Source organism: Sus scrofa, chromosome 16, assembly GCF_054392235.1.
Source record: "Sus scrofa isolate SSC_HxYL_T2T_F1_AM1 chromosome 16, Sscrofa_HxYL_maternal_Yorkshire_Landrace_v2.0, whole genome shotgun sequence".
NCBI lineage: Eukaryota > Metazoa > Chordata > Mammalia > Artiodactyla > Suidae > Sus > Sus scrofa.
Window position 1 is genome coordinate 48,164,921 of NC_139398.1, and position 25,813 is coordinate 48,190,733.

A 25,813-nucleotide genomic window follows, 5' to 3' on the forward strand; every position below is an offset into this window, starting at 1 on the left:
CATTTCACTTTGATGTCCTTCCTTCAATCCTCTCCTCTCCTCCAAAAAAAGAGTGGATACAGTTAAACAAACTAGGATGCTACTGTAGTCATCTAGTGAAGGGGTGGCCTGGACTAAGGAAGTGGCAGAGGAGATGGAAAATATACAGGTTTATTCTAAAAGGACCGATGAAATAGAATTCATATTTTATGGCGAGATGAGAAAAATTTAAACATAAAATTTTTCTTTGCCTGTTTGAACCTCCTCCCTCTCCTTTAGTGTATTTTGTGCATTTGCATTAACCAGAGCTCCTTAGGAGATAACATTCCTTCTTAATCTCATCAAGGGTCATGACTGCTTAGAAGATAACCTTCCTTCTTAATCTTCTAAGGGGCCATGATGACCCATGACCCACTACCCGCTTTGTACTGTAGACCTGGATTGTGTAAACTGTCAAAAATACGTCATGAAATGTACAGCCTTCGGTCTCACAAACTTACACAACCGTGCTTTGACCTCTAACAGGCGGAACAGTTCTGAAAGACTTCTAAAAGGCTCTTCCTGGGTTACAAGCCGCAGTTTGGCTCAAATCAAATTTTCCGTTTCTTAGACTGATTAATTTTTTTCATCGACAGTACAGTTTACAAAACTGTGGATGTGGGGAAACCCACAAGAGATAGTGCAGTGACGCAGTGCTGGTGGCAGCCTGGATGGTGGTCCCTCAAGTGTAGAGATTTGAGGGGAGGGAGCATTAACTGGAGCTGAGAGGGGACAGCCATGTGAAGGTGGCCTCCCTTAGGAAAGAAGTGGCCTTTGGTGAGTACACAGCTGGCTCCAGGACAGCTCAGGGGGATGGGCCAAGGGGCTCAGTGCCTTGACCTTAGCTCACCCCTGTGTCCCATTCGGGGATAGCCAGAGGCTAAAGCCTGGTGGAAGATAGGCACACAGCTGTGGTACAGGCCTCACAGGTCTGATCCAAGGCCTTAAAAGGGCAGGGCAGGGTGGAGAGGGGACTGAGAGGAACCAACACAGGGGCCAGCACAGGCTTCAAACCTTTTGCATGACCTGTGCTGTGAAGTTCATTATGATCTGAATACCAACTATCTGGCTTGCATATTCTCTAGCCTCTTGTCTGTAAAATGGGGGTAAGGAGGTAAGAGTGACCAATTCATAACCGATAATCATGTGAGAATCAAATGAGTTAACCCATGTAAAGTGTTCAATTTGCCAAAGCTCTGGGTGACAGCAAGCACTCTAAAATGTTATCAGCAAGGCTTTCTAGGTATAGTTCTCCACTGATTTTTTTTTTTTTCTTCTCAAGTACACTAGGAACTAGGTCTTTTTCCTTTTCCTCTTGTCATATTGTTTTTGGTTGATATTCTGACCATCCAGAACAGCGCATGAAAGAATAGGTATTCAATAAAGTTCATTGAAATTATGCTGAGTATCTGTGCAGGCATTTAATCTGCACCATCTCAATTACTGCAACAGTCCCATAAGTTAAGTATCATCCCCCTTCCCCCGCTCCCCCACCCCTTTTTTTGGCCTTGCCCATAGCATACAGAAGTTTCCAGGCCAGGTATCAAACCTGCACCACAACAGTAACAATGCTGGATACTTAACGCACGGCACCACCAGGGAACTCCAGGATTGGCCCCATTTTACAGATGAATCTACTTGAGGCTCATCAATGCTCAAATTTGCCCAAAGATGACCAGGGATTCAAAATCAGTCATGTCTCAGGGTTCCCATTCTGGCTCAGCAGGTTAAGAACCTGACACTGTGTCCGTGAGGATGTGGGTTTGACCCCTGACCTCACTCAGTGGATTAAGGATCTGGCATTGTGGCAAGCTGCAGTATAGGTCACAGATGCAGCTTATATCTGGTGTTGCCATCACTGTGGTATAGGCCAGCAGCTACGATTGGACCTCTAGCCTGAGAATTTCCATATGTCACAGGTGTGGCTCTAAAAAAGAAAAAAACAAGAAAAAAAGAAAAACAAAATAGGCAGGTCTTACTCCAACACCTGTGTTCTGTGCCCTAACCTAGTGACTTCATGCAAGGAAGGCTTTCCACACAGAATGACTGCTGGCCCATGGAGTGTCACCCTGGCACTCACTCCACTGCGACTCTCAAAGGATGGGTCTCCCTCACCAGAAGCCAGGTAACCATATGCTCCTTACCTTTTAATAGGATTTTGGGGCATAGGGTCTCTGAATTACTTTTGTGTTCCCACAAGTCACCCAATTTACTGAGTGCTAATTAAAGTCTGTTGAATTAAATAAGATAGGCTGCCTTCCCCTGTTCTTGCTGATGCTGTCTCTAACGCACTTTGACCATTCTCAGATCCTGGGGAGTCAGCCTCCATCTCCCTGCCTAGAAGGGCCAGGCCCAACACACACAAAGCAATTTCACAGCCAGGCACTGCTCTCAGTGCTTTGTAGGTAATAACTTGTTTCCTTATCCTGACAAATCGAGGATTATCTTATCCCTATTTTAAGTTTTAGGAAATGGAAGTTCTGAAGAGTTAGGTAACCTTGTTCAAGGTCACACAGCTAGAGAGAGAGCCAGGTTTTTGAATCCAAGCAGTCTGATCCAGAACCCATATCCTAAATGTTAATAACGAGGAGCTCACCATTTTCCAGTTGGCACCCTCCAATTTCTGTTTTTTTTTTTTTTTTTTTTTTTTTGTCTTTTTGTTGTTGTTGCTATGTCTTGGGCCGCTCCTGTGGCATATGGAGGTTCCCAGGCTAGGGGTCGAATCGGAGCTGTAGCCACCGGCCTACGCCAGAGCCACGGCAACGCGGGATCCCAGCCGCATCTGCAACCTACACCACAGCTCACGGCAACGCCCGATCGTTAACCCACTGAGCAAGGTTTACCCCACTGAGCAAGGGCAGGGACCGAACCCGCAACCTCATGGTTCCTAGTCGGATTCGTTAACCACTGCGCCACGACGGGAACTCCAGCACCCTCCAATTTCTATGCCCTCTACCTCTTGAACCTCTGTGACCTGCCTTTCCCGGCCTCCAGCATTTCCATGCTCACTGTTAGCCTCTGGGGCCATCTTCATGTTATCTCTGCTCTTCCTTACTGCTCACAGTCAGAAGCAAAATAAAGTGAAAGGGGCTTGCCAGCATCTTGCCCTCTTGTTTGCCATAGATGAGTCTTCTTCCTTGTCTTTGTCAAGCATACTTAGATATGAAAATACTGAAAGGGAATTCACTTGGTTTTTTTTTTTTTTTTTTTTTTTTTTTCCTCTATAGAAGATGTTTGGCCTGGATGTGCTGCTAACAAACAAAAACTCAAACTTTCACAGGCAAAGAGCTATTGATTGAAGAAAATTGAGAGAGAGTTAAAGCAGACAACACAAAAGCTAGAATGCCTTGTAAATCTTTGCTGAGTGCAAGGTTAATTTTATTGAAATGATTGCCAACTCTGATGTGTTATTTCATGGAACCAAAATAGTGATAAACTCAATTTTAAATTCATGACATTAATTTATGTTCTTTGACAATTCAGTAATTACTACCTATTTTCCTACCTTAAGCCTCCATCTTTCCTCCCTTTTATTCTTTCATGGAATTTATATTACAGAATAAACATAATTAATGTGGGTTTGACATTTCTATTGTCTGTACGAACAGCAGTAAATTTCCAAGAAAATAGTAGCTAATTGATATGAAACCTTTTTCAGCTTGGGTTTCACAGAAATAGACTCCAAGACAGAGGTTAGTGTGTAACTCCCTTATTAGGCAGCGCTCTCAGGATCAACACCTGAGGAAAGGAAAGTGGCAAGCAGAATTAGGAAATCTAGCTGAGATGCAGGCCTAACAAAGACCTCAACTGACCCCACAAGGTTATTCTGCAGATTGAGCCCCTCGAGTTGTGCAGAATTGGGGAGAAGGAGGCAGCCTTTGTGCTCCACATTTATTAGTCATTGGCTGCAGCCCAGCCCTGAAAAGACAGGTAATCTTAGGCAAGGGGGTTTTCTTGAAGCCCTGGCCTGACAATCACCAAGAGGCCTGACAGCTGAGGGCTGACTCCTCCCAACACTCTTGGCTGCTGGGGGAATAAGAACTTCATTTCTTCTTTGGGGGAGGGGAGGGGAGTGAAGGAGAAAAAGACAGCTTTCTTGCTTTACCAGGCAAAGGGAGTCATAATAGGCTAATGCCGTAAAGACTCTGCCTCCTTTGGAAGGGGTTAGGAGGTGGTTTCATAGTTTAGGGGGTGAAAAACAGGGTCACAGATAAAGGATCAGTGAAGAGGCAAGCTTGCATTGCTTTTCAAAGCTGGTATTTAGTGGCTCCCAGGACTGTTGTGGTGGTCCTTCTTCTTCCTGGAATGAAGAATGCTTCATCAAGTAGTTCTTCCATTTGTTGCGGGTTTAGTCAAGACCTTCATTTCTGAAAAGGCTCTAGGTAGTGAATGGCAGTGTCACCAGAGAAATAAACATAACTCGTTTGGTTTCCAAATTCTAAGAAGAGTCACAATGCTGCCTCTTCTGGGCCACAAGACATTTCATCATTCACATTCAGTCAGCCATCATTTTTCAGTTCTATTCTGAGACTATGGCAGAAGCAAAGGTCGTAAGAGGAGGCTCATTCATTAGACAGAGGTAAACACATTTACAACTTAGTGTAACACAAGGCCATACCATGAAAAGTCACAGTACAGTCAAGGCAACTTGCTCCTGAGAACAGAAGGGGAAAAGATGGGACCTGAATAGAATTCTGGGCTTCTTCAAAAGATAGCTTCTTGGTATGCAGAAATGAGGGCAGGGAAGGGCATTCTAGGAGAAGGAACAGAGTAAGCAAAACCTTTGGTCACTTTGCTGTGAAGCAGAAATTGACAACATTGTAAGTCAACTATAATTTTAAAAATTTAAAAAAATCTTTGGGGGAATGTGAGAACACATAAAGAAAACAGATTAGGAAGTTCCTGTTGTGGCTCAGTTGTAACAAGCCAGACTAGTGTCTATGAGGATGAGGGTTTGATCCCTGCCCTCGCTCAGTGGTTAGGGATCCAACATTGCAGTGAGCTACTGTGTAGGTCACAGATGCAGCTTGGATCCTGTGTTGATATGGCTGTGGCTTTGCCTGGCAGCTATAGCTGCGATTAGACCCCTAGCCAGGGAACTTCCATATGCTGCAAGTGTAGCCCTAAAAAGGAAAAGAAAAGAGAAATAGGATAATCAGATTATAGTCTGGCCCTTCTGGCTTTGTCATCAAGAATATGGCGTGAGGAGTTCCCATCATGGCTCAGTAGAAATGAATCTGACTAGTCTTCCTCTGGCCTCACTCAGTGGGTTAAGGATCTGGTGTTGCTGTAAGCTGTGGGGTAGGTCACAGATGCAGCTCGGATTCCACGATGTTGTGGTTATGGTGTAGGCCAGCAGCCACAGCTCCAATTTGACCCCTAGCCTGGGAACCTCCGTAAGCTGTGTGTGTGGCCCTAGAAAGACATATACATTGATATCGTGAATAAGTTCAGTTAGCATGAGAATGGACTGAAGTGGAGGAAAGGCTGTAGGGTAGGACATGGGCATGATTACGGGGGGTTTAGAGGCCTTTAATTATGTAACGGGTATGAATCTCAGCCCGTTAACTCATGAATAAAAGATATGTCACAATCCATGACTTTTTTTTCTGGCCACACACACAGAATATAGAAATTCCCAGGCCTGGATCAAATCCCTGCCACAGCAGCGATCCAAGCCACTGAAGTGGCAATACTGGACCCTCAACCCACAGACAATCCATTACTTTTTATGAATGAATTTAATTATTTCTTCAAGACCTATCATGCTGGGCTGATAAGAAATGAACTTTGAATGAACTTTTAGTCACTCTTTGAATTCCACCTAGGCATGTGCTAACAAAGAAAGCTCTGACAGGGTCAAAGTTGTAGGGGGTGGAGTAGGGTCCTCTGGTCCTTGGTCATCTCTGTACACAGGCCCTATACACAGCTGGCCCTTGTTCCTGTCCAAATAGCTCGTTCCAGTCCAGTGGCTCTGTGCAGTTATGTCACATTCAATACACGGGACCCTGAAGATGATTTAATTAGGCCCGCATTGTAGCATTTAGACATGTGAATTCATTGCAATGTGTAACGATCAAGAGATTTGTTTTATAGCAGATTTAATAATTTTCTTTTTTTTGTCTTGCCCATGGCATGCAGAAGTTCCTAGGCAAGGGATTGGACCTGAATCATAGTAGCAACCTGAGGCAAAGCAGTGACGATGCCAGATCCTTAAACAACTGAGCCCCCAGGAACTCCGAGATTCATTAATCTTTTTAATTGGGAGATATGATAACTTAGATTCCACATTCTCACCTGACAACACTAGGTTGGAAGTAATTAGTTGTTTCATCCTTGAGAGTCCCTTTTCTGATTAGTGGAATCTACCTGGGCCTGCAGGTATTTATTTGAGTGTGCGATCCCTCCCCCAGGTGTCCCATGAAGTCATTTCTCTTAGAAGGCTTGCTGCATCCTCCAGATACTTCCTGGCAGCACCATGGGGTTCTCTACAGAGGCTTCCCCTCTCTGCCCTACAGCCCTGAGCTGTCTTTCTGCAGTCTGGATAAAGGACCTTCTCCTCTCTCAACAGCTTCATCCAAGCCCTTTGTCCCATACACACTTTCTGCTCTACCTCTGGAAAACTCTCAGTTCCCTTGATTGAGCTTTAGGAGATGTAGAAAGATGTCTTATAGGCCTGTGTTTTCTTTACTCTGGCAGAAGCAAAGAACCAGCTCTTTGCTTGAACAAGGGAAAAACAGGTGGCAAACGTGGGAGAAACTTGAAACTAATATCTCTATATATGAGCTACACATATTAAAGAGTTTGGACATTTTTTTTTCTATCAGAAATAACTGTTTCTTGAGTTCCCTTCATGGCTCAGCGGTAAACAAATTCAACTAGGATCCGTGAGGATGCAGGTTCAATCCCTGGCTTCTCTCAGTGGGTTAAGGATCTGGCATTGCCATGAGCTGTGGTGTAGGTCACAGATGTGGCTTGGATCCTCCATTGCTGTGGCATAGGACAGCAGCTGTAGCTCTGATTCAACCCCTAGCCTGGAAACTTCCATATGCTGTGGGTATGGCCTTAAAAAAAAAGAAATAACTTTTTCTACTCATAATGTGCACCCTCAAGTTTATTTTGAATAACAAAAATGTTTACAATTGTTTAGATAATCCCAATTTTGTTGGCAGCATCAGATCACCAGGGTTAAGGGCCAGTTCAATGAAGGCTCCATCTGCCTCGATCAGGGACTTCAGCCTTGTCAGTGTCATGAGGATTTTTCAAAGCATGCTTGACCTAAGGCTTATTAGCCTTGGCAGCTATAGGCAAAATCGGTGTGTTCTCCATTTTCCATATGGTCAAGGTGAACTTGACAATGGTATCCCAGTCTAGGGTGTTCCTTGGTCCTTGATCTTCCTTTAGAGTCGAAAAGTGTTTCACCACAGGAAGAAAAGTAACTGTTGGGCCTTCTGCAGGTTGGGGCAGCCTTTCCACTTGCCTTCTTGGCCTTCAGAGTCTTACTCTTGCTCTAATGTCATGAGAGGCACAGCTCTCCTTCTTCGTCTATGGTATCATCTTTGCATAAAAGTCGTAACTCATTGTAACTTCCATCCACTGATGGTCCCTGCTTTATAAGTAATGCCCAGTGAGACAGTCAGGCAGTGCCTGGGAAACAGCCATGAATAATGGCAGAACTTTGCTGTGTTCACCACAATCTGGAGATGAGTCCTCAAGTTCAAAAACTTCAATTTTTTTTAATATACCAAGAGAATCAACTTCTGATTGTCCAGAAAATGTGCCAAAGGATAAAACCAGATCCCAAAGGTGTAATTACCAAATGGAGAAAGTATTAATATTGCCTGGTTGGAGTATTCTGTATCTTGAAAAAATATTAAAATCGTAAGTTAATTGGTTGAATGTGGTATTAGAACAAGGAAGATTATATGGTTTTAATATCTACTGTGATCAAGCTGTAAAAAGACAGCTATGCCTATCTATGAAAGATACACATATCTCTGAAAGACAGACACACCCATGTATGAAAGGCAGGCCCACCTGTCTGAACTATGGGGATCCTCTCAGGGGTTAGTGTACCCTCTTTTCTGCTCAGTTATGGAGGCATGGTACCAACTTTATTCCCTGGGAAGACAGAATAAAACTTCCCCAGAGATGTCTATATACTAATCCAATCCCTGGAGCCTATGAATATGTTGGGTTCGGTGGAAAGGGGGAATTAAAGATAGCAGATGGAGTTAAGATTGCTAATCAGCTGACCTCAAAAGAAAAGAGAGAGATGTTATCCTGGCTTATCTAAGTGAACCAACGGGGTTCTTAAATGGGGAAGAAGGAGGTAGAAGTGTCAGTGTCAGAGTGATGCAATGTAAGAAAGACTGGATTGGCTACTGCTGGTTTTGAAGATGAAAAAAAAAGGCACAAGGCAACAATTTCAAGCAGTCTGTAGAAACTGGAAAAGATAAGGAAATAGATTCTCCCCTAGAGCCTCCAGAGGGAATGCAGCCCTGGTGAACATCCTGATTTTTGCCCAGTGAGATCCACTTGGGTTTTTTTGGGTTTTTGTTGTTGTTGTTGTTTTTTGCCATGCCTACAGCTCATGGAAGTTCCCTGGGCCAGGGATCCAACCCAAGCCACAGCAGTGATCCAGGCCACTCCATTGACAACATTGAATACTTAACACCACAAGGGAACTTCCCATTTGGGATTTCTGATCTTAAAATAATAAATACGTGTTGTAGTTTTTGGCCACAACCATGGCATGCAAAATTCCCAGGCCAGGGATCGAACCCTCACCACAGCAGTGCAATAAACCACTAAGCTGATGATAATTTATTACAGAAATGACTGAAAACAAACACAGTCTCTCTGAACTAATCTGTTATACAGGCAATGCAGACCATTCTGTATATGTTAAATGTTTCTTCAGAAAAGAGTTCCCTGGTGGCTCAGTGGGTTAAGGATCTAGCATTGTCACTGCTGTGACTTGGGTTTGAACCCTGGCCCAGGAACTTCTGCATGCCTCAGGTGTGGCCAAAACAAAACAAAACAAAAATTAAATAAAGCACAACTATACAGCAATAGAGTTAAGTGCCTTACACAATGCCTGCATAGATACTATAAAAAATTGTGTTTTCCCTCCTTCCTTCATTAATTTCACAAACACTACCTGACTGCCTACTATGTTCTCAGCACCACTCTAGTCACTGAGGAGAGACCCCAGCCCTCATGGAGCTTGCTTTCTTAGCGCTTAGCATTATGATTATAATATATAGCCCATGACCAGCTGATATATTTTACTTAGCCAACATAGGCTTCCTTTTTTAACTCTTTATTATAAAAGTTTCAAACATACAGAAAAGGAGGAGTAATTAATGAACCACTATATGCCCACCATCTAACATCTACATTTATCAACATTTTGCTCATCTCTGCACAGAATTTTTTTAATATTTAAATTACTTAACAAAAATTGTCAGGATATTTTAATGAAATTTCAGATTTTAAAAAACTAGAGCACTAGAGTTCCCTCGTGGTTCCAAGGGTTAAGGATGTGTCATTGTCACTGCGGTGGCCTGGGTTGCTGCTGTAGTGTGGGTTCAGTCCCTGGCCTGGAAACTTCCACATGCCACTGGCATGGCTAAACAAACAAAGAAAAATTAGAGCGTTAGACAACACTGGACCCACATTCCCATACAGCAACACTTAGAAAGAAAAATTAAACCCGAGAAACTTCTGAAACTAGCTGGTCATCAGCTAATGCATACCTGTGATTACCATCTTTCTCACCTCTCCTTATTATCTCTCCTTTACTGAAGTCTAATGTCAGATATGTTGCTGTTGTTGTTTTTAATTGGGGTAAAATACACAGAACATAAATTTTGTCATCTTAACCATTTTTAAGTGTTAAGTTCAGTAGTGTTAATTAAATTCACATTGTTAGAGAACCAATGTTTTTTCATCTTCAAATCTGAAATTCTACACCCATTAAACAACAAGTCCCTATATTACCTCTCCCTCAAGCCCTTAGCAACCACTATTCTACTTTTTTGTTTCTGTGAATATGACTACTTAGGGTACTTCATATAAGAACAATCATCCAGTATTTACCTTTTCATGACTCACTTATTTCTCATAGAATAATGTCCGCAAGATTCATCCATGTGGTAACATATGTCAGTTTGCTTTCTTCTAAGTTAAATAATGTTCCATTGTGTGTATTTACCACATATTGTTTATCCATTCACCTGTTAATGTACACTTGGGTTGCTTCCATCTTTTGGCTATAGTGAGATAATGTTATGAACATGGTGAACAAGGATATTTTGAGTACCTGTTTTCAATTCTTTGAGGTACATACATAGCTAGAAGTGGAATTGCTGAATCATACGGTAGTTCTATTTTGAACTATTTGATGAACCACCATACTGTTGTCCATAATGAAAACATACACTATATTCCCATCAACAGTGCACAGAGATTCTCTATATCTTTGCCAACACTTGTTATTTTCTGCTTTTTAGATAGTAGCCATTATAATGGTTGTGAAAAGCTATTTCACTGTGGGTTTGATTTATATTTTTGTAAGGATTTGTAATGTTAGGTGTCTTTTCATGTGCTTGTTGGCCATTTGTAGGTCTTCTTTGGAGAAATAGCTAACAATTTCTTTCCCCATTTTTAACTGGGTTATTTGGTTTTTAATATTGTTTAGTTATAGAAGTTTTTAAAATATATTCTGGATTTTAGCTCCTTATAGAATCTATGATTTGCAAATATCCCAGTCCATAGGTTGTTTTTATTTTAAAAAGCTCAGTTTGATTTATGTTTTTGTATTAACTGCCTGGTCCCTTTGTGCATTGGAAGTTCTGATCTCTAGCTGATACTTTCTTTTTTTTCTTTTCTTTTTTTTTTTTTTTTTTGCTTTTTAGGGATGCACCTGTGGCATATGGAAGTTCCCAGGCTAGGGGCTGAATCAGAGCTTCAGTGGCCAGCCTACACCACAGCCATAGCATTGTGGGATCTGAGCTGCGTCTGAGACCTACACCATAGCTCATGGCAATGCCAGATTCTTAATCCACAGAGCGAGGTCAGGAATCATACCCCAGTCCTCATGGATACTAGTTGGGTTCATTGCTCTTGAGCCACAACAGGAACTCCTCTAGCTGATATTTTCATTTTTGCAACATTTAACATGCCTCCCTGAAACACAAGCCTCCTTGATTATATTTTGAATATATTCCAAATCCTCCAGTTAACATTAAAGACAATGTTTCTTTTCTCTTCTTTTTTTTTTTTTTTTTTTTTTTTGACCATGATCACAGCATGTGGAAGTTCCTGGGCCAGGTATCAAACCCTTGTCACAGCAGCAACCTGAGCCACTGCAATGACAACACCAGATCTTTAACCCACTGACCCACATAAGACCTCCCTGAGATAATTTCTTTGTTATAGGATTTGCACAAATGGTTGAACTCATCCATTACATTTTGAATATACCTGAATTTATTTTTCCTTAACTTTAATTTTGGAAGTACCTTGATATAAACCCTATGCATATGGTATTTTAGCTTCCTTGATCTTATTCTACCAGTCCTTGTCTAGTTGTTTGTTTGTTTTGCTTTTTAGGACAAAATCATATGGAGCACCTGCAACATATGGAGCTTCCCAGGCTAGGGGTCGAATCCATGCTGCAGCTGACAGCCTACACCACAGCAACAGCAACGCAGGATCCAAGCCATGTCTGCAGCCTACACCACAGCTCACAGCAACACCAGATCCTTAACCCACTGATCAAGGCCAGGAATAGAACCTGCGCCCTCATGGATAATAGTCAGATTCATTTCCACTGAGCCACAACAGGAACTCCTTGTTCTAGTTTTTAACCGCAATACTTTCATTTTAATCTTTCTTCCCTAAAGAAAAAGACAGAGAGACAGAGAGAGAGAAAGAATTTTCACACTGGCAATTTCAGGGATACATGATAACTGCTTGGTTAAAGACAATTACCTTTCCATATTCTTAAATTACAAGCAGCTAATTCTTTTGAAAGCAAAGTTGTGTACAATGGGAAACTGAGGCCATGAGCTAACAGAACTGTTATGTGCTTTTGATGCTGCCATTTCTCCTTTGAAAAAAAATATTTCTGTGGTATCTCTTCTGTGGAAGGCACAGAAAAATATAACTCACACTATACCTAACTCAAAAGATTTAAAGCACAACAAGGGGCCAAAACCAATTTAATAGAATAATCAAACAAAGACATAAAATTTAAAGAACCTTGTTTTTGGACTCATGAGAGATGATAAATTTGGTTCTTTTAATTGTTATAACAAAGGCATTCAAATTTTTCAGTTGCCCAAATCTTTAAAACTAAATTCCATTACTAGGACCTTGAGCTGACCTATTTTTTTTTCCTTTGGACAAAGCCCTAAGAAACACTCTGGATACCATCACCACGCTTGTATCCAAATGAATTAAAATGAGGGTCTTGGAGTTCCCAAAGATATTACTCAGGTCTCCAGTAAATTCTTCTCCTAGGTCTTCCCAATTTATACAGTCATTACTAGAGTCTTGACTGAAAACAGACACTGACTTCCTTACAAGTTGAGCACAGAAGGAAGAAAACCTCCAGGAGAGAGTGACTTAATTCCAACCAACAGAAGAGACAAAGACACTATGGGGACGTCTGTGTTAGGCTGGCTAGTGAGACTCTCAGACAGTCAACCAAAGCCTCACCCAGCATTCTATGGGGGACATATTTCTGCACTGGCAACACCTGAGTTCTCCTTTCCAGGTGGTGACCTGTCCCTGTTGAAAATGCAGAAGTGGGATAGCTTATACCCGAGATTGATATACTCCTCCCTCAACGTGTGCACACCTCCTCTTTCAGATTATATCGACCATTATTAATCCACAGATTTCTATATATTCCTGAAGATTCATTTAGGGATCCAAAACCTGCACACACAAGAAGCAGCATAGAATGCTTCTCTACAGACTCATAAATTCTGGATGGGAAACAGAATGACTCATGGATGTGAGTTCCCTCTTTAGAGACAGAATGACATGAGACTGAGGGCTGACACTCTGCAATCAGATACACCTGGTTACAAAGCCCAGCTCAAGTTATTGACTGGTCACATGACCTTGGACATGTTAGACGACCTGAGTCTTGGTTCCTCCTCTGCAGATTTAGAACAGTCATTACCACCTTATAGAATTATAAGCACAACATTTGTCATCTGAGGCTGTGTAAAAAATTACCCCAAAACTTAGTAGCTCAGAGCAACAATTTATTTGCTCACAGTTCTGCATTCTGGGTTGGGCTCCGCCTGGCAGTTCTTCTGTTGATCTTGCCTAGCTTCCATGAGAATGCGGGTTTGATCCCTGCCTCGCTCCGTGGGTTAAGGATCCAGCGTTGCCATGAGCTGTGGTGTAAGTCACAGCCTCGGCTCAAATCCCACATTGCTGTGGCGTAGGCTGGCGGCTACAGCTCCAATTGGACCCCTAGCCTGGGAACCTCCATATGCTGTGAATGTGGCCCTAAACAAACAAACCAACAAACAAAAAGACATGTTTTCAGTATTTATTTTTTTATTTACATGCACCCTTAGCATGTGAAAGTTCCTGGGCCAAGGACCAAACCCACACCACAGCAGCAACACAAACCACAGCAGTGACAACTTTGGATCCTTAACCTGGTGCACAACAAGAGAACTCATTCATTTTTTACCTTTCATATTAGACTTTAGTTGTAGAAAAAGGCAGTCAAGAAGTTCCCTGGTGGCCTAGAGGTTTAGGATCTGGCATTGTCATTGTTGTGGCACAGTTTAAATCCATAGCCCAGGGAAATTCCACATGCCAAGAGTGCAACCACAAAACTTAAAAAAAAAAAAAAAGAAAATGTAGTTAATCATACTTCTCAATTTATTTTTTTTAATATCTTGACCACCTATGTAATGTCTATTACCGGCTTATTTTAGTTTCTTTTAACCTCAATCCAAATCTCATTTTTCTTTCCTCACTCTAATGTACTTGATACAGGTTATAAAATATGCATATGTTTCTATAAAATACAAAGTTTTGTACTGCAGCTTTGATTTATGTAAATGATATATTCTATGAATTCTGTTCTGTTTTTTCTTTCCTCCTCTACATTAAGTTTTTACCATCTATTCATATTGCTGGATATACATCTTGCTTCTACCTTCATAGCACTTCATATCCACTGCATTTTTTGGCATGCCCACAGCACATGGAAGTTCTGGGGCCAAGAAATCCATGCACTATAGCAGTGACCTGACCCACAGTAGTGACAACACTGGATCTTTAACCAGCTGAGCCACAAGGGAATTTCCTATGCAACACATTTATTTATTTATTTATTTTTGCCTTTTATCTTTTTTTCAGGGCCGCCCCCACGGCATATGGAGGTTCCCAGGCTAGGGGTCTTATCAGAGCTGCCAGCCTACACCAGAGCCACAGCAACATCAGATCCAAGCCAGGTCTTCGACCTACACCACAGGTCACGGCAACACCAGATCCTTAACCCAGTGATGGAGGCCAGGGATCGAACCTGCAACCTCATGGTTCCTAGTTGGATTCGTTTCCACTGCGCCACGACAGGAACTCCCCTACACAACACTTTTAATTCCATATGAACATCCATTACATTTTATGTATCCATCCCCCAGCATACTTCCGGCTCTCTATAAACACTGCAGTGAATATCCTTGTATAACTCTCCTTCAGGTCCACACAGGAATTTCACCGGGATATATATTTTTTCACCAAATTCTGCCAGAATGCTTCTAGAATACCTGTACCTGTTTTATGTATTACATCTCCATATCCTTGCCAAACTTATATGTATCATTCTTTCCAGTTTTTGCCAATTTGATGGATGTAAAATGGTGTATAAATTTTGCTTTAATTTTTATTTAACTGCTTGCTAGTGAGGTCAAGTATCTTTTCATCATTATTTGTTAGCCCTTTGGGCTTCCTTTGCTTCAAATTGCTTATTCATATCTTTTGTCTATTTTTCTATTCAGTTTTCAATTTTATGCCCACTGACTTGCAGAAATTCTTTGTATATATATATATATATTTTTTTTTTTTTTCTTTCAGGGCCACACAAACAGCATATGGAAGTTCTCAGGCTAGGGGTCAAATTGGAGCTGCAGCTGCCAGCCTATGCCATAGCCATAACAATGCCAGATCTGAGCCACGTCTGGGACCTACACCATAGCTATCAGCAACGCCAGATTCTTAACCCACTAATCAAGGCCAAGGATCAAACCCATGTCCTCAAAGATACTGGTTGCAGAGTTCCTGTCGTGGCTCAGTGGTTAATGAACCCGAATAGGAACCATGAGGTTGAGGGTTCGATCTCTGGCCTTGCTCAGTGGGTTACTGCTGACACTCGTTCTCCACATGTTAATCTCTTCCCTAAGATGCTCCATTTCTCTTACACTTTGTCTTCTACTGGGCAGCTTCCTGCTAAATCTCCCTTTCTTTACGTGACTTGGAAAAGATAGAAAATGAAATTTACAGCCATAATGTTCTTAATAGGGGAATGGACCATGGTAAATAAAAGCCTTTTTGTCCTGCTGAACATTTGGATGGGTTTGGATATGCAAAAGTGGGTCTGGACTTTTGCTTGGAAGTAGACACCCTCCTGTGTGCTCTGAATAAAGAGTAAGAATTTGCACTGGGAGCTGCAATCCAGGAAGGAGAGGGTGCTGAGGAAATGGGACCCAGGGGAAAGGAAGAGAAACAATCTAGCTAGTGTGTTTATATGGGTGGGAAGCCAACAGAATGAACCCTGGGAAAAGGACTTGTAAGAAGTGCCCAGTTTTCTCCTTCCGTGTAGCACTGAACTATATCTAGTCACTTATGATGGAGCATGATAATGTGAGAAAAAAAGAATGTATACATGTGTGTGTGACTGGGTCACCTTTCTGTACAGTAGAAAATTGACAGAACACTGTAAACCAGCTGTAATGGAAAAAATAAAAATCATTATAAAATAAGAAGTGCCCAGTTTTCAAGTGGAAGGAGTTCATTGCTGAGCTGTAAATATTCATACCCTATTTATCACCCAAAATAATCACTAAATTCTTTTTTTTTTTTTTTTGTCTTTTTAGGGCCACACCAGTGGCATATGGGGGTTCCTAGGCTAGGAGTTGAATTGGGGCTGTAGCTGTAGGCCTATACCACAGCTGCAGCAACGCAGGATCCGAGCCATATCTGCGACCTACACCACAGCTCACAGCAACGTTTGATCCTTAACCCACTGAGCAACGCTGGGGGTCAAACCTGCGTCTTCATGGATGCTAGTCAGATTCGTTTAGGCTGAGCCATGACAGGAACTCCTCACTACATTTGAACAAAAACAAAAACATCTCATGTCATAAGATATACACATCTGTGTGTGCTGAGGGGGAGAGGGGAGTGGGAGTATTGTGAGAATGTATCAACTGAGATAAGGAATGGAATTCACAAGTGGAGTGAAGGTGCAGACAACCTGAGTTAGAAATAATGACACAATCCATTAACTGACCATGGTCCAATGGAAGCCAGAACTCATCACAATAACAAGTGGGAAAAGAAGGAAACAGAAGAGAAGGAGAAAAGAAAGAGGAGGGGGAAATAACAATCGCTTGGAAAGCATCCTGGAATTTGCTACAAATGCTTTGCTCTTCACACATAAGGGTGACCATGAGAATGTAATAGCCAACGCCTGATTCCTTCCTCCCTCCCAGAGATTCACAGAAACCCCTAGGAAAAGGCCTTGGACTTCCACAGGGAGCAATGAGCTTTCAGGACAAACCCGTCTAGGTCTCATAAAAGATCTCAGTTAACATCTGGATGGCTTTTCATCAAGCATTAGCCCTTACAAAAATACTTCAAGGGAGACTAAAGGCCTTCTAGCCCTAAAAATGCCCCCATACCCACCATTAGTATGAAGCTTTGTTGTGATTTCCAGTGTATCGTCATTACCGTGAATATTTTTAAAGGAAAACTATTCTTTAAAAAATATAAAAAGCTTGTGAGTCGATCTGTTCTTTTTGCAGATCTTGATCTTATATCATCTCTCTCTCTCGTCCCTGACCTTGACCAGTGCCAGAAACTTCCTGCTTTTTCTTAATCCAGCTCTGGGGTACATGAGCTGGTTCCTAGGTTCCTCTACTAACCTTTACTCCCAGTCTAATTAAGTTGGAGGTCATCAGGCCCCAAACTGGTCTTCTATCTTGTCCAGTTTCCGCAAATGGACAAGAGCTGCTTTCATAGGCACCCTTGGTCTCAGCTGAGTCTCTCCTCAGCTCTTGGCTGCCCCCTTCTGGGATCAGATCCCTCAGCCACTTGTTGCTGTTGTCCAGCAACCCACACGTCCCAGCGGCCCTTTGACCTGGAACAAGTTGGGTTATCTCAGCTGGATACTTGGACTCTCTTCTGCTGCTGTAGGATCTTAACAATGTTATTTTATCTGTGCGTATGCATATACACCCCATTTGTCACCCCAAATTTTCACTAAATTCTGACAAAAGCAAAATTATCTCATGTCATGTTATTTTAGCTGTATATAATATATATATATATATATATATATATATATATATATTTAGCGGTAACTGAAATACTCCTGGGAACCCTGAGGGCAGACTGAGGACAAATTCCATTATTACTCCAGAAGACATTTCTTAGCAATAAAATTGTCAAGTGTATCTAAAAAAAAAGGAAATAAACATATATATACATGTATGCATATATATGTTTTTTCATCTTTTAAATGTTGTAGCTATTTTACCAACAAGAGAGATTTTTGTGGAAGGAAAAAAAAAACAAAGAAATGCTGAGGCCTCAATCATTAAGCAAATTCAATAAAAAGCGGACAACATAATCTGATACTAAGTTATCTCTTCTAAAAATGTCACATGTTGGTTGCACATCATCACCATTAATAAGTATCTCAAAGGTTTTTTATAATGATTTTTATTTTTTCCATTATAGGTGGTTTACAGTGTTTTGTCAATTTTCTACTCTACAGCAAAGTGACCCAGTTATACATACATGTACACATTCTTTTTTCTCACATTATCATGCTCCATCATAAGTAACTAGATATCATTCCCAGTGCTATACAGCAGGATCTCTTTGCTTATCCATTCCAAAGGCAATAGTTTGCATCATTAACCCCCAATTCTTAACACATCCCACTCCCTCCCATTCCCCCTCGGCAACCACAAGTCTGTTCTCCATGTCCATGATTTTCTTTTCCATGGAAAGTTTAATTTTGCCATATATTAGATTCCAGATATAAGTGATATCATATGGTATTTGTCTTTCTCTTTCGGACTTACTTTACTGAGTATGAGAGTCTCTAGTTCCATCCATGTTGCTGCAGATGGCATTTCTTGTTTTTTGATGGCTGAGTAGTATTCCATTGTGTATGTATACCACATCTTCTTAATCCAATCAAAGGTTTTAATAAAATAATATTTTACCTTCTTCCGGGATGGTTATTTTTTTTTTAAGATTAAATTGAGGGTGTTCATATTGTAGCTCAGCAGTAACAAACCAGGCTAGTATTTATGAGGACTCGGTTCAATCCCTGGCCTTTCTAGGTGGGTTAAGGATCTGGCCTTTCTGTGAGCTGTGGTACAGGTCTCAGTTGTGGCTCAGATCCTGCATTGCTGTGGCTGTGGTATAGGCCGGCAGCTGCAGCTCCCATTTGAACTCTAGCCTGGGAACTTCCATAGGGCATGGGTGCAGCCTCACAAAAAAGCAGAAAAAAAAAGATTAAATTGAAATGTGAAGAGTAGAGGAACATATTCAATGTTCCTAAAGTTCCCAGTTGGGTGGGAACATAAATCATCTAAGACTACATGAAGAATACACATCTCCTCTACACACACACACACACACACAAACACACACACTCCTTTTCTTTGAATGTTACTAAAAATTAAATTGCTTAAGCCCCTCAGACTTTCAATTCTTTCTCTTCTTTAGCCATGAGCATAGTTTGTTCCTAATTTAAGAGCTTTCCTCCCAATTATATGGAAATGACTATGACGTTGAGGAAGCAAGGAGGCAAAACAAAAAGAAAAAGGAGAAAGTAAAACCAAAGAATTCTCACACCTTGTCCGTGAGAGTGTAAAATTATATAACTACTTCAGGAGTAGCTTAGCAGTAACGAATCCAAATAGTATCCATGAGGACTGGCCAAGTTTGATCCCTGGCCCCAGTCAGTGGGTTAGGGATCTGGTGTTGCCATAAGCCATGGTGTGGGTCACCGCTTGGATCTGGCGTGGCTGTGGCTGTGGCATAGGCGGGCAGATGCAGCTCTAATTCCACCCCTAACCCAGGAAATTCTGTTTGACATGGGTGCGGCCCTAAAATAAATTAATTAAATAAAATTATGTAACTACTTCAGCGAACTCTGTGGCAGTTTCCACTCAAGTAAAATATACACCACTCTATGACTCAACGTTTTCTCTCTTAAGTATTTATTTACTCAAGAGAAATGAAAACAAATGCCCACATAAAGCATTGTACATAAATGTTCATAGCAACTTCATTTACCATATCCCCTTCTAGAAACCACCCAAATGTCTGTTAACACTGGAATGGATAAACAAATTCTACCTACAACAGCATGGATGAATCTCAAAAAACATGCAGAGCAGACACAAGAGAATATACACTGTTTGACTCTTTTCTTTTTCTTTTAAAATTCTTTTTATTTTTTGTTTTGTTTGTTTTTAATTATTTTTTGTTTTTTTTGTATCTCCCATCTTTATAAAGCTATAGAAAGACATATCGGAAAACTCTTCTAGGATACTAGAAATAAGAATAGCAGCAAAATTTGGTGAGTGATTGGTGGTTACTAATGGGCATAAAAGAACTTTCTGGAGTGATAGAAATATTCCATATCATGATTAGGTAGTGGTTACAGAGGTGTATACATAGGAAAAAGTCAGTGTGCTATACACTTAAAATCTATGCATTGTACTAAATGTTAATTATATTTCAAACTAAACTCAAGAGATAGAATAAAAAAAGGAAATTGGAAAATCAAACAGTGACGGGGCTAGAGAAGAGAAGCTGCCAGTTAGAGAATATCTAAGTTTCCAACCCATAATGCTATTAAAAATTCCATCCCAAGGAGTTCCTGTCATGGTGCAGCAGAAGCAAATCTGACTAGGAACCATAAGGTTTTGGGTTCGATCCCTGGCCTTGCTCAGTGGGTTAAGGATCCAGCATTGCCCTGAGCTGTGGTGTAGGTCACAGATGTGGCCCTCACCCCTCATTGCTGTGGCTGTGGTGTAGCCTGGAAGCTGCAGCTCCAATTTGACCCCTAGCCTGAGAAAATACGATTTTGCTTTTTTTTTGCATTTAGCAATGACCTCTCTTCAGATTCCACTAACAGTCTGCTTCTTTACATTCTACAAGATAATGTTTGTTTTATTTATAATCAGAAAAAAAATGGGGAAAAAATCACCAGCACAAAGATAGGAATGGAGCTCAAGCTGAAAGTCAACCTCATGATCTGAGGCTGTCAGGTAAGCACATCCTCTCATACCTGCATTTTGTAGTTTCTACTAATCCTACATTAATAATCCTGTATTACTTTGTTAATTAAAAATGTTATAGAGGAGCTCTGGATTATGGGAATACAGGTATTAGTTAGGTTTTTCTCTGCACTTTTCTGTCCTTTCAACATCTCTCAAAATTAAAAAAGAGAAAGTGTAATACACATTTATTATTCACAATCTGGAAAATACAAAATAGTAGAATAGTTACATAATTTAACCACCTGGAGGTTATTCATAAGTGTTAGTACACATTCTTTTTTTTCTTTTTCTTTTTTTTTTGTAGGGCCGAACCTGTGGCATATGGAGGTTCCCAGGCTAGCGGGTCAAATTGGAGCTGTAGCCGCTGGCCTACACCACAGCCACAGCAACACCAGATCTGAGCCACATCTGTGACCTTCACCACAGCTCACGCCAACACCAGGTCTTTAGCCCACTGAGCAAATCCAGGGATTGAACCTGCGTCCTCATGGATGCTAGTCAGATTCATTTCCTCTGAGCCACGATGGGAACTCCAGTACCCATTTCTTAGTGAAGGAGAAATGAACCAACTATCTAGGGATTTTATGAAGGTTAAGGAGGTGGCATCTGAAAGCAGAGGAAAGTACTGCACTTGAAAACAAGTGCTATCGGATCCTTCAAAATCAATGAGGGGCCATAAAGTACTTGACACAGATGCAGAAGGGTAAAATTTTAAAACAATCAGAATATTACAACTCAATGGTAATAATTTACACAACACTTTTTTGGCCACACCACAGCATGCAGAAGTTCCTAGGCTAGGGATTAAACCCATGCCATAGCAGTAACCAGAAACACAGCAGTGAAAATGCCAGCTCGTCGTTAACCTATGAGCCACCAGGGAACTTCCTATTCAACACTTTTAATTCCATATGAACAGGGGTCAGATCTTTGCTGTTCTAATTAACACAAGCATTTACTTCAAAATGTACACTCTTTAAAAATATACACTCTTTAAAAATATATAAAAATCAGTAGTAGAAATCCACTCTCATAAAGCAATTTTACTTTTCCTTTGGTTGTACAGCACAGCAAAATGCTTTTTGCAAATTTATTTCTGCCGTGACAATGTAGGATCCTTAACCTGATGTGCCACAAGGAACTCTTCATTTTTTGCTTGTTTATTTGTTTGGTTTTTGGCCTCACCCTCAGCATATAGAACCAGATCTCCTGCAGTGACAACACCAGATCCTTAACCTGATGTGCCAAAAGGGAACTCCACATATTTATTTCTTCACCCAACTGATGAAAGTCTACAAGAATATCTGCCAGTTTGTTTATTTTCTCTGACCAAGTGAATCTCTTGGGTGATTAAAATTATACTCCTGCTTCTTTGTAGACGGAGGCAATGGCATGGAGATCTTACTGGAAGGAAGGAGATTCCAAATGGCGGTTTGGCCACCGAGCTTGAAGAAGAAGGAGCTGAAAGTTAAGCTCCTGAAGCAGAGACCCCACAAACGCAGAGGATGTCCTCCAGCCTCATCTAGTGTTTGCTCAGAGTAACACTGTCCTAATACATGATAGAACCAGTTTGTGGGTTTGGCTTTAAAATACAACACCGTTTTCTCTCTCCCCCACCCTCATCCCCTAGAAACCAGGCTCAGCTGATTGGGATCCTCCTGCTTGGCAGTAAAATCTTTCATTCAGCACTCCCCCCTTGGGTCTATTATTTTTTCTCTGTAAAAAAAAGATGCCAGGACCATGCTGCTATAGCAAATTGTTGTTTTGGCAGGTGAGAGAATCAAGGAACTGGAAGGATTATATAAATTTAATTATCTCAGTGAGGTATGAACTGAATTTTCCAGCTGGATTGGTGGCTTGGTTAGAAGGCCTGAAGAAAAGGGTAAGGGTTGGGGAAGGAAATGAGAGTAGTTGACCTCAGAAAATACTCGGCTCCATGAGAAGTGAAATTGGAGAGCTGCAAATTTGTAATTGGGTTAGTCAGTATGGTTCTGGGATTTTCTGCAGGAGAGTCCCCACATATATAGAGATAATCCTCTGAAAACAGTATCGCCACAAAGGAAGGGTTGAGATCATGAGTGACTTGGGGAGTTTTAGAGCATCTAAAACATAGTTCAGATTTGGCTTTATTAGAGAACCCTCCTACACTGTTGCTGGTGAAACTGCACAACTCAGATGGAACTTGAACCCAGCCCCAACTCAGGTTGAAACTTGAACCCACAGGCTGGGACTTTTAATTAATTCTTTTAATTTAATTGTACACCTGGTTTGGGACTTAATGAAGCTCAGGTTCTTTAAGTCTTAGCACAGAAGGAATTCAGAGAGAGGCAAATTGATAGGTAAGAAGTGGATTTATTTAGAGAGATAAACATTCCATATGCAGAATTGGGGCCATCTCAAAATGTGAAAGCAGCCCCAGAGTATGGGGTGATTAGTTTTTATGGGATGGGTAATTTCATAGGCTAATGAGTGGGAGGATTATTCCAACTATTTTGGAGAAGGGGCAGGGATTTTCAGGGATTAGGCCACTGCCCACTTTCTGGCCTTTAACAGTTGGCCTCAGAACTGTCAAGGTACCTGGGGGTGTGTCATTTAGCTGCTAATGTGTTACAATCAGCATACAATGAGGCTCCAGGACTATTGGACTTTGAATCTTCTGCCATCTTGGGCCTAGTCAGTTCTAGCCAGTTTGTCATATCCTCAACAGCTCTATCATTCTTTTAAAGTTTATGCCTGCCCTCTTCCCTCCTGTTTCAGAGGGAAGTTGGTGCAGCCACTGTCATGGTCTGTGCATGCAGTTTGGAAAAAGAATTTCCAGATTCATAGTAGGATGAAAAGAAAGAAGAGTTTATTGAGAGAAAAAATGCTGCTAGTGAGTGGGAAAACTTCCTGATGAACAGGGAGAGCCAACTTTGAGCATGTGGTTGTGTCTATTTTCAGAGCCCAGAGGGAGGAGGGGGTCTAAAAATACACCTGCTGACCTACTGATTGGTTGGGGGAAAGAGGGGTCTTATGATACACTTGCTGATTGGTTGAGGGTGTATAATGCCCCTATAGGGGTGGGGTGAGGAGTGGGCCACATATCTTTCCTATTTGGGGTTAGAAAAGAGTAGGCCAGGTTGCTGGGGGCGGGGGTGGCATTACAATGAGATGGGCAGGGCCATGATAAGGGTCTGGTAATTCTTGTCTTGACCAGAGGCTTTGAGTTCTCTCTCCTTGAAGGGGTCTTGAAGTCCCATAGCCACTACAGAAAACAGTATAAAGGATCCTCAAAAAAGCCTAAAAGTAGAAGTGAAGAATGCTGCCTTGTTCAGCCTGCTGTCTACCACACACAGTGAGGTCTTGCTCCAGGACTTTGCTTCAGAAATGTAAAATCCCCTTTTCCCTTAAACCACTAATGTCTCTAAAAACTAACTAACTAACTGAAAATAGAGTTGCCATATGATCCAGCAATCCCACTCCTGAGCATATATCTGCAGAAAACTGTAATTCGAAAATATACATGCAGAGTTCCCTGGTGGCCAAGAAAGTCAAAGATCTGATGTCACTGAAGTGACTTGTGTTGCTGTTGTGTCTCGGGTTCGATCCCTGGCCTGGGAACTTCTGCAGGCCATGGGCATGGCAAAAAATAAAAGATACATGCATCCCTATGTTCATAGCAGCACTATTCACAATAGCTAGACATGGAAACAATATAAATGTCCATCGATAGATAAATGGATTAGGATGTGGTGTATACACACAATGAAATACCACTCAGCCATAAAAAAGAAATAATGCCATTTGCAGCAACAATGGATGGAACCAGAGATTATCACACTAAGTGAAGTAAGTCAGGAGAAAGAAAATACCATGTGATATCATTTACATGTGGAATCTAAAATATGACACAAATGAATTTATCCATGAAACTCACAGTTATAGAGAACAGACTTGTGGTTGTCAAGGGTGAGGAGAAGGAGGAGGAGGGATAGATTGAGAATTTGGGATGAGTAGATGTAAACTGTTATATATAGGATGGATAAACAACAAAGTCCTACTGTAGAGTACTGGGAAATATATTCAATAGCCTATAATAAACCATAATGGAAAAGAATACACACATTTGTATACATACATATATATTTATATCTATCTATGAAAGTTTGCTGCACAGCAGGAATTAACATAACATTGTAAATCAGAGTTCCCCTTGTGGCTCAGTGGGTTAAGAACCCAACCAGTATCCGTGAGGATGCCAGTTCGATCCCTGGCCTTGCTCAGTGGGTTAACAGTCCTGCCTTGACGCAAGCTGTGTATAGCTCACAGACGTGGCTCTGATCTGGTGTGGCTGTGGCTGTGTCATGGGCCAGCAGCTGTATCACGGATTTGACCCCTAGCCTGGGAACTTCCATATGCTGCAGGTGTGGACCCTGAAAGACAAAAAAAGAAAGAAAAACTACAAGTGGTATTTCTTTAATCCAGGAATTCCCCTTAAACGAGAAAGGTAAGTGGGAGGGGTAGCAGGAACTGAGAAGGCCTGAAGGAGTAGATGACCTTCACGGACACTCCCAGGGCAACAACCTCCGAGGGTAGGATCGTCCCCTGAGGGTGAGCTAGGAATCTGTTTTTTTGACGGTTACAAAGATATCATTTAGCAAAGTTAAAGTTAAAAGTAACTTCTTTTAAGAGATAAACACTGAGTATTTCTTGCTTGGTTTTAATGTACACTGAATTTTCTAGGAATTCAACTACTGAGGAAACTGAAGGAAAATTGTGCCTCCTCTTAAGGAGAACTTTACCAAGAAACATTCAGAACTTTAGAAATAATACTACTAGTAACATGTCAGCTAATGTCATTTAAATCAATATAATACACTTGTTTTTGTCTGCACTTGTGGCCTTTGCAATGAATAATTAATTCCACACACGGAAACTGTTAGAAGATAAACTGAGGCATATTAAGAATGTTAGTAAGTTCACATCGTGGCTCTGTGGAAATGAAACTGACTAGTATTCATAAGGATGCAGGTTCAATCCCTGGCCCCTGCTCAGTGGGTTAAGAATCCAACATTGCTGTGAATTATGGTGTAGGTAGCAGAAGAGGCTCGGATCTGGCATTTCTGTGGCTGTGGGTAGGCCAGAGGCTACAGCTCTGATTCGATCACTAGCCTGGGAACTTCCATATGCCATGGATGTAGCCCTTTCTATATATATAGAATATACATATATTTTATCTATCT

General features: G+C 41.3%; 1 long non-coding RNA gene across 3 annotated transcripts; it reads left to right on the forward strand.

Moving 5' to 3' along the window:
• Positions 1-667: 667 nt before the first annotated feature.
• Positions 668-24,241, forward strand: LOC146395562 (uncharacterized). Of its 3 annotated transcripts, XR_014831361.1 has the most exons (4): positions 668-795; positions 2,029-2,143; positions 20,496-20,579; positions 21,970-24,241. It is a non-coding gene; the product is annotated as an uncharacterized LOC146395562 (long non-coding RNA). The 3 variants fall into 3 exon arrangements; XR_014831363.1 differs by lacking the exon at positions 20,496-20,579 and having other exon boundaries at positions 21,970-22,083; XR_014831362.1 differs by lacking the exons at positions 20,496-20,579; positions 21,970-24,241 and adding an exon at positions 3,246-3,364.
• Positions 24,242-25,813: the final 1,572 nt, after the last annotated feature.